The sequence below is a fragment of the Xenopus tropicalis genome, chromosome 8, assembly GCF_000004195.4.
Source record: "Xenopus tropicalis strain Nigerian chromosome 8, UCB_Xtro_10.0, whole genome shotgun sequence".
Taxonomy (NCBI): Eukaryota; Metazoa; Chordata; class Amphibia; order Anura; family Pipidae; genus Xenopus; species Xenopus tropicalis.
Genome location: NC_030684.2, coordinates 79,932,244 through 79,940,575, shown reverse-complemented (window position 1 = coordinate 79,940,575; position 8,332 = coordinate 79,932,244).

Below are 8,332 nucleotides of genomic sequence, written 5' to 3'. Positions count from 1 at the left end.
GCAGTCTAAAACTAGTAAATAGGAAATTCATTTAAAATACAAAATAAAAAAAAGTCTTAAAGTAAGTTTCTATTCATTTTCTGTTTGGGCTTAGATCCATAAAATTTACAGCACTTAATTTTAATTTTGAAAATTCTACATCCACACTTTTGAATCAGTGCAGCCACACAGAATCACAATGGGATTATTGTGACAGACAATGGCCTAGTTGTCTGAAAACACAGCAGATACATACATCTCTTGTTCCAGCCTGAACATGGCCTTACAGCCTGCCATGTACCTGGATGGAACTTTATTGCATGGTAAGTATGTAAGTACATATTATACAAATTTGCCATGTTGTTGCAAGTACACCTAACCAATCAATATAGTATAATGAATTGCTTGACCTGAGTCCTCCTCCTAAAGGTCCCCATACACCTTAAGATCTGCTCGCTTGGCAACATCACCTACGGGTGGGCGTTATCGGGAGAATCCAGGGTAATTTGATCGTTTGGCCCTGGGGCCAAATGATCGAATTATAATGACGGGCATAGGTAAAGTCGGTCTGGGGACCGCATCAATGAGCCGATGCGGTCCCCGATCCGACTAGATTAGCTAACATATCGGCAGCTACTATCGGCCCGTGTAGTCTCGCTTGATCTGTTTGATTACATTTGATTTATTTGAACAATTTCTCCTTTCAGGCCTAACCAAGATTGTACTGATTTAGTATGCTTTTAGTATCACAAGAACTAGCTGCCAAAAAAGAGAATAAAGAAAACCAAAATAACCAAGGTCAGTACAGGCTAGTTAGCAGGCTAGTTTGTTGGGTAAATCCCCTCTCCTGCAGATATTTATGTGGTTTAAATTGTTATAGCATTTCCAATATATAAGTACCTGAAAGTTTGGCTATCTGTCTTTCTCACGTAGATGACTTTAGGTTTGCTCTAATCTATTTTCTATGTATTGTTTCCATGGATACCAAACAGCATAATGTTGCAGGAATCCCCATGTCAAATGCTCACCTTTGCTGTCAGGCAGATTCCACTCAAGTGAGTGTGTGTGCACATCTCTTGGAAATAAATATATTTCTGAAATAATAAACCCATTCAGCAATCTGTTTTTTTTTTTTATGCAGGATTCAGTGTCAAATATTGATTGGTATGTGCTCCTTAGCCTACACAGTGTATTAGAGCTAATTATGTCTTAAAATAACTAATACTGTCACTGGTTTTCTTTAATGGAAACTACTGATGGGTTGTTCTTTTGCTAGAAATGATGCAGGTAAAGAATATGCCATCTGTTAACAAATATTAATACATAAAATTAAAATATATCAATAAATAACCAACTCTAAATAGCATGAAGAAACATAATTAGCGAAATAAACAAGTCAGAATGTCTATTTAGCCACCACCTCCTGACTGTATACTAAAATGACTAAAAAGACCTCTAATGCACTTAATACACTTACTTAGGCCTATCATTCACATAACATATGATTATCTATTTCTTCTGAAGAACAGTCACTTTAGGGCTCTGGCACACGGGGAGATTAGTCGCCTGCGACAAATCTCCTGTGTCTCGGGCGACTAATCTCCCCAGATTGCCAGCCCACCGCCAAAAACGTAAATCACCGGTGGGATAGCAAACGCAGCGGCGCGATTTCACTGAAATCTCGCCGCCGTGTATGCCATCCCACCGGCGATTTACATTTTCGCCGGTGGGATGGAATTTCGGGGAGATTAGTCGCCCGAGACACAGGAGATTTGTCGCAGGTGACTAATCTTCCCGTGTGCCAGAGCCCTTAGGAGTCAGAACATGACAACTGTTGAAATTCCCAAATAAAGATGAGATCATAGTGTGCATATAGATAACCACAACTCTCCCAATAAGGGGTAAAGTTATAAGCCTTATAGAACTCAGTGTCATAAACATTGTAGGGTTTTATCATCCCCCAACTGTTGGTTATTTGTGAGATAATTACTTATTATTAAAGGAATACTGACATGGGAAAACATGTTTTTTTTCAAATTGCATCAGTTAATAGAACTTCAGAACTCCAGCAGAATCCTGCATTGAAATCCATTTTTTTAAATTTAGTTTTGAAAATTCACATGGGGCTAGCCATATTCTTCATTTCCCAGGGTGTCACAACCGTGTAACTTGTGCTCTGATAAACTTCAGTCACACTTTACTGCTAAGCTGCAAGTTGGAGTGATATCTACCCCCTCCCCCTCCCAGCAGCCGATCAGCAGAACAATGGGAAGGGAGCAAGATAGCAACTTCCAGTAGATATCAGAATAGCACTCAATAGCAAGGAATCCAAGTCCGGCTTGGGACTCCTCCAGTTACATGGGAGTAAGTGAAACAATAGGTTACCTGAAAGCAGTTCTAATGTGTAGCCCTGGCTCCTTCTGAAAGCTCAGACTCAGGCACAATGCACTGAGATGGCTGCCTACACACCAATATTACAACTAAAACAATAATAAAATACATATGTTGGTTTAAGAATAACATTTTAAATGGTAGAGTGAATTATTAGCTATGAAAACAGTATCATTTAGAAATATAAAGTATACCATAAAAATCACGACAGAATTCCTTTAAGTATAAAGTACTCTAAAAGCAATAAGCAAGCACTATTCAAATATTCAATGGGCAATAGCGCATGGGGGATTAGTTGCCCACAGTTAAATCTCAGCTACTCAAGATGACTAATCTCCCTAAAATGCCTTCTCACTAGCAATAAAGTGAATTGTCAATTGGAAGGCATATGTGTTACTTCATTTTCCAAAGTTGTCAAAAGTTGCCTGCACAGGAACTTCAAAAAATGAAAATGCCTTCCCACCGGAAATAATCACTGTTTATTGTTAAAATGTTAATCACTAGTGGGAAGTCATTTCAGGGAGATTACTCGCCCACAGTAGCTGAGATTTAATTACAGGCGTATGTAACCTGTGCCTTTTCTCCTATGAAATGGCTGCCCCCATGGCTACACAGCAGGGTATTTAAATAAACCAGTGATTCCCAACCAGTGGCTCGTTAGCAACATGTTGCTCGCCAACCTCTTGGGTGTTGCCCCCAGTGGCCTCAAAGTAGGTGCTTATTTTTAATTTCCTGGTTTGGAGGCAAGTTTTGGTTGCATAAAAACCCAGTATAATGCCAAACAAAACCTTCTGTAATCTTCCAGTCAACATATGGACTATCAAGTAGCCAATAGCCCTTATTTGGCACCCCTGGAACTTTTTTCATGCTTGTGTCGCTCTCCAAAAGTTTTTCTATTTGAATGTGGCTCACGGGTATAAAAGGTTGGGGATCCCTAATCCTAATATAAACTATAGTAGCCTTTTTGAAGAAAACACTCAACTTTAAAGGAACAGTAACACCAAAAAATGAAAGAGCTTTAAAGTAATAAAAATATAATGCACTGTTGCCCTGCACTGGTAAAACTGGTGTGTTTGCTACAGTAACACTACTATAATTTATATAATAAGCTGCTGTGTAGCCATGGGGGCAGCCATTCAAGCTGGAAAAAAGGAGAAAAGGCACAGGTTACATAGCAGATAACAGAAGTTCTGTAGAATACAATAGTGTTTTATCTGTTATCTGCTATGTGCCTGTGCCTTTTCTCCTTTGAATGGCTGCCTCCATGACTACATAGCAGCTTATTTATATAAATTATAGTAGACTTTCTGAAGTAAACACACAGCTTTTACCAGTGCAGGGCAGCAGCACATTATATTTTAGTTACTTTTATACACTTTCATTTTTTGGTGTTACTGTTCCTTTAACCAGTGCAGGGCAGCAGTATATTATACTTTAATCACTTTAATCATTTTTTGGTGTTACTGTGTCTTTAACAAACTTTTTTTGGTTTCAGTCTTAGACATTAATCATTATTTGGTGACAATGGAAGTAAAAATACATATTAAGTGACATAATTAGGAAATGATTATTCATTTTAAAAACAAAGCTGAATGGAATACAAAGGGTTACATTACCTATCATAAAACGGCTTCAAGTTGGCTGCTGTTGGGAAACATCTGTGTGCTTGGCTGATCTATTCCTTCTTAAAAGAACAATTTCTTCCAATACAGCTACATACATCCTGCAGAAAACTCTGTTGCGTGAATCAATTGATGAAAGACTGCGACAGAAACAATGCGTCAGTTTAGATGCTGGTCAGCACCAAGCACAACCACACAGTATAACAGTTATGTTTATTTAAAAACAGATTTCTGGCACTTAACTTCTGCAAAGCAGAACTTGAAATATCTTGGGATAACCTTTAGGAGTGTGTTCATCTACACTTGGGGAAGATTTGTGAATATTTATAGAAAAATACCTACTAACACCTATCTGCAACTGTTGTAGGTGACAAGTCAATGCTACGATATGATGCTTTGTAAGCAAAACTATCATACAGTAGCAGGCACTTTCCTTCTATTCTATCCTTCCCAGAAGTGAAACATGACAGCAAAGGGTTTGTATCAAGAGATGATTTATAAAAGAGCAAGCAAAAATAAAACTACTCCAAAATTTCAGGGCATCTGTCAGAAACTATACTGGCATCATGTGGAGCACTGTACATTTGGAGTGCATTTTCAACAGAATTGTATCCTGTATTAGCTGCTCTGGGGCCACCAAAATTGGCAGCTAGTTCTCAGCATGCTCTGGGGGTTATATTTTTGTGTGAATTGTATACATTTCTCAATTCTCCTATACCTATATATATACCTATATTCTCCTATACACAATATATTTCAATTCACATGCTTTGCCAAACCAAATCCAAATCCTTAAAGGAAGGAAAGGTAAAAACTAAGTAAGCTTTATCAGAAAGGTCTATGTAAATACAGCCATAAGCACTCACAATAATGCTGCACTGAGTTCTCTGTCAAAAGATTTTTTGTCTCTGTTTTCCTCTGCCAGAGACACGCAGCTCTCTCCTCTCTCCCATCTCCTGCTCCCCCTCCTTAGGAATGTGGATCTGAGCCAATCAGCAGGAAGATTCCTCATAGTCTTACTGAGCATGTACTGGTCTTGGTGCAGGAACAAGGCATTATGGGAACTTTCCTTATAGAGCTCGGCATTTTTTCCTATGAGGCTTCTGATCATCTGAAAGGGAGAAATATGGGGAGACTTAGAGCACTGTTGAGAGAACTGAAGTTATGCCTGCAGCTTGAGATTAACTCTTTACTAGCCTTTCCTTCTCCTTTAAAATTACTTGATATAAACATGGAAGATGAAAAATTGTAACCTGTCATTAACCCTTTCCGTAGCCTAATTTGCATATGCCAATTAGGATTTTGATCCAGTTCTGTACTTGGCTGAATCTTTTACAAAGGATTGAGGGTTTGGCCTAATCCCAAAATAGTGGGTTTGGTGCATCCCTAAAATCCACAATATTAGGATTCAAGTGGCTAAAGATTGAACCCACTGCAAAACATTACACTGAATCCTGAACTGAATCCAAACCATAACTTGCATATGCCAAGAAGCAAAATCCCTATTTAAAAAACCTTTAGTTGTCTAGTGGTCTGAAGTCACTTGTTATGAAAGGTTAAGATTTGGTTTTGCCAAGCACTTCTGCATAAAAGGCTGGGATTCCATGGAATCTGGGATATGGTACATCCCTTGCTATACAAGACAGGATTATGGCAAAATTAGAGGGCAGATCTAAATCCTTGATAATAATATTTCATACAGCTCTGTAAACAGGAGGCTCAAATATCAAAAATATATTTTGATTGAAATGAAAATATTATATGGCTCCACGGGCTACTTTGTATGATGTCATCATTTTAACCAATCTCAGCCATGGACTTCAGTGAATAACGTCCTTCTGCATGAAACAGCAATTGTTTGACATCATTTTGTTCTTCCTGGGCTTGGAATTTAAAGCAGATTATACCAGGACTATACATATTTTTTAATTCTCTTTCTGGGTAAAAGGATTTTCCAGTATTCCAGGCATGCTTAATTGAAATCCTGCTGCTTGGTACAGCCAGGCAAGCATTCTACCTGACCCCTTATCCAAAAAAAACCCAGGTCCCAAGCATCCAGGGGAACAGGTCCCAAGCATCCAGGGGAACAGGTTCCATACCTGCTACAACAGAACTTTATATGTAAATGTTGTTTATTTTACACCAACCTTTGCACTGCTTTTCGAGTATGATATTTTACACAGTGTCACTAACTATAGCATCAACGACTTGCTTTTCTATTCATATGTCTGCTCCTTTGTTTGCTAAGCTGCTGAATTAAATGCCACTAATTAGAAATGGAAGTCACACAACATGTGCTTCCCTATAGAGAGCCATACACAGATCCCAGCAGGACTAGAATGTCTTGGGGAGAAACTCTGCCAAACAACAAGGGCACAGTGTCAGGTTTTTGATCAGTAACGTGATTAAAAGTCATACGACTGGTAGGAAGATGCGCTTTCCAACGAGCATAAAAAGCAACAATTTGCACTTTACATATAACTGAATAGAAGTAAACTATAGTTGTTTCAGTTATTCCACCCCCCTAAATCACTATAGGCAAAATATCTGATATTGCAAAACAAAATTTTACAATTTTAACTTATAATGAAAAAGAATATATCATCAAGAGTGCAATGTCTCCCTCTACTGTTGCCTTTAAACCTTTTAGGATACAGCATCCAGGGAGGACTGAATAAGGATTTTCAAGTGATTTGGCTGTAAATTTAAATGGTTTCACCCTTTTTAGGAGGAATAGATGATTTAAAAATGGTGGAGGAGCTTACACTAAAGGAATTAAAACTATGCACTAAAGCAATTATCAGGGCACTGGGATAATTATCATAGCACTGGGGTGGTGGGAATCCCTTTGGGTAGAGATTACAGGTAGGCTGAAGGTTGCAAAAAATAACATTGGTGTATGCTACAAACCACCCCATATAAGTCAGAAGAATGAAGCCCAGCTCCTATTAGAAATTGAGGATAATTCACAACTAGATACTTCCCAACAAGATCAAGTTTTTATTATGGGTGACTTCAGTTACCCAGACATTGACTGGAGTAATGGGGTGGACAATTCAGAAAAAGCTAGTAGGTTTGTAAATATGCTAAATGACAACATTTTATTTCAGGCGGTTCAAGGACCTATTAGGAAAAATGCTCTTTTGGACCTGGTGATAACTAATACTGAAGTTATTCCTAGAATTTGCATGGGGTGAGCATTTAGGGAATAGGGATCGTAATATGGTTACACAACCATGTCACACAACTTTTACACATGTACACACATGTATACACAAACACTTTTTTTTTTAATTTTACCACTTTGTTTTTAGTTTCTTTTCCACAAAAACTGTTTAGTTTGACAGCATGACTATTGGATCAGATATTCTGACCACTAATTACACTTATTTTGTTGTTTCACTGATTTGCACAATTTCTGTGGTTTTATAATTAAATAAGCATGTCAGTATATTCCCCTTGTAAGCAAGGAAAAACATCGCAAAGTAAAACCTTGATGGTTGGATAAAAGTGTTGGTGTCAAGGGTTGGTAAGAAAATTTGTACCTTTAACCATTTTACTGCAACGACGTATGGGATACGTCGCAGAAAAAGGGCTTAACTGGCAACGACGTATCCCATACGTCATCAGCAGATGAAGGATTCTCTCTGAGAGTTTGTAGTGATGACAGCCCCCTGGGCAACGAGCCAGGGGGCCTGTCATGTCAGTCCTGCGACGTGATCATCGCAGGACTGGCTTACAAGCAGCAGATGCGATCGCGTCTGCTGCTTGTTCCTGCTTCCTCCTTCCCCCCCAGCGCCGGCCCACTGACTTCCTGGTACTGGACTGCAGCATGGAGGACAGAGCAGCGATCTGATCTTTAGGACAGGTAAGGCTGATTTTTTTTTTTGCACTTACACACACACATACATTTACACACACTTACAGCACACAATTTAGCAGTTTTTATTTTTTTTTCATTTTACACACTTATATACACTTATATACACTCATATACACTGTCACACAACTTTTACACATGTACACACATGTATACACAAACACTTAGTTGTCAGATATTCTGACCACTAATTACACTGTTGTGTGACTTATTTTGTGGTTTCACTGATTTGCACAATTTTTGTGGTTTTATTGCATTTTTATCCCTGTATAAGTGTTCCTAATCTGTTTTTAGCATAACTTTGCCATGTGTAACTTTGGTGTACAAAAATAACTTTACCTATTTTGAATTCATCAGAATGTGTACTTTCCAAAAATATATGGGTTTCTGGGGGTCTCTGTATAGTTATGGGGGGGGGGGTGTTATGGCACATAATACACTGACGGGGCTCTGTGTGCAA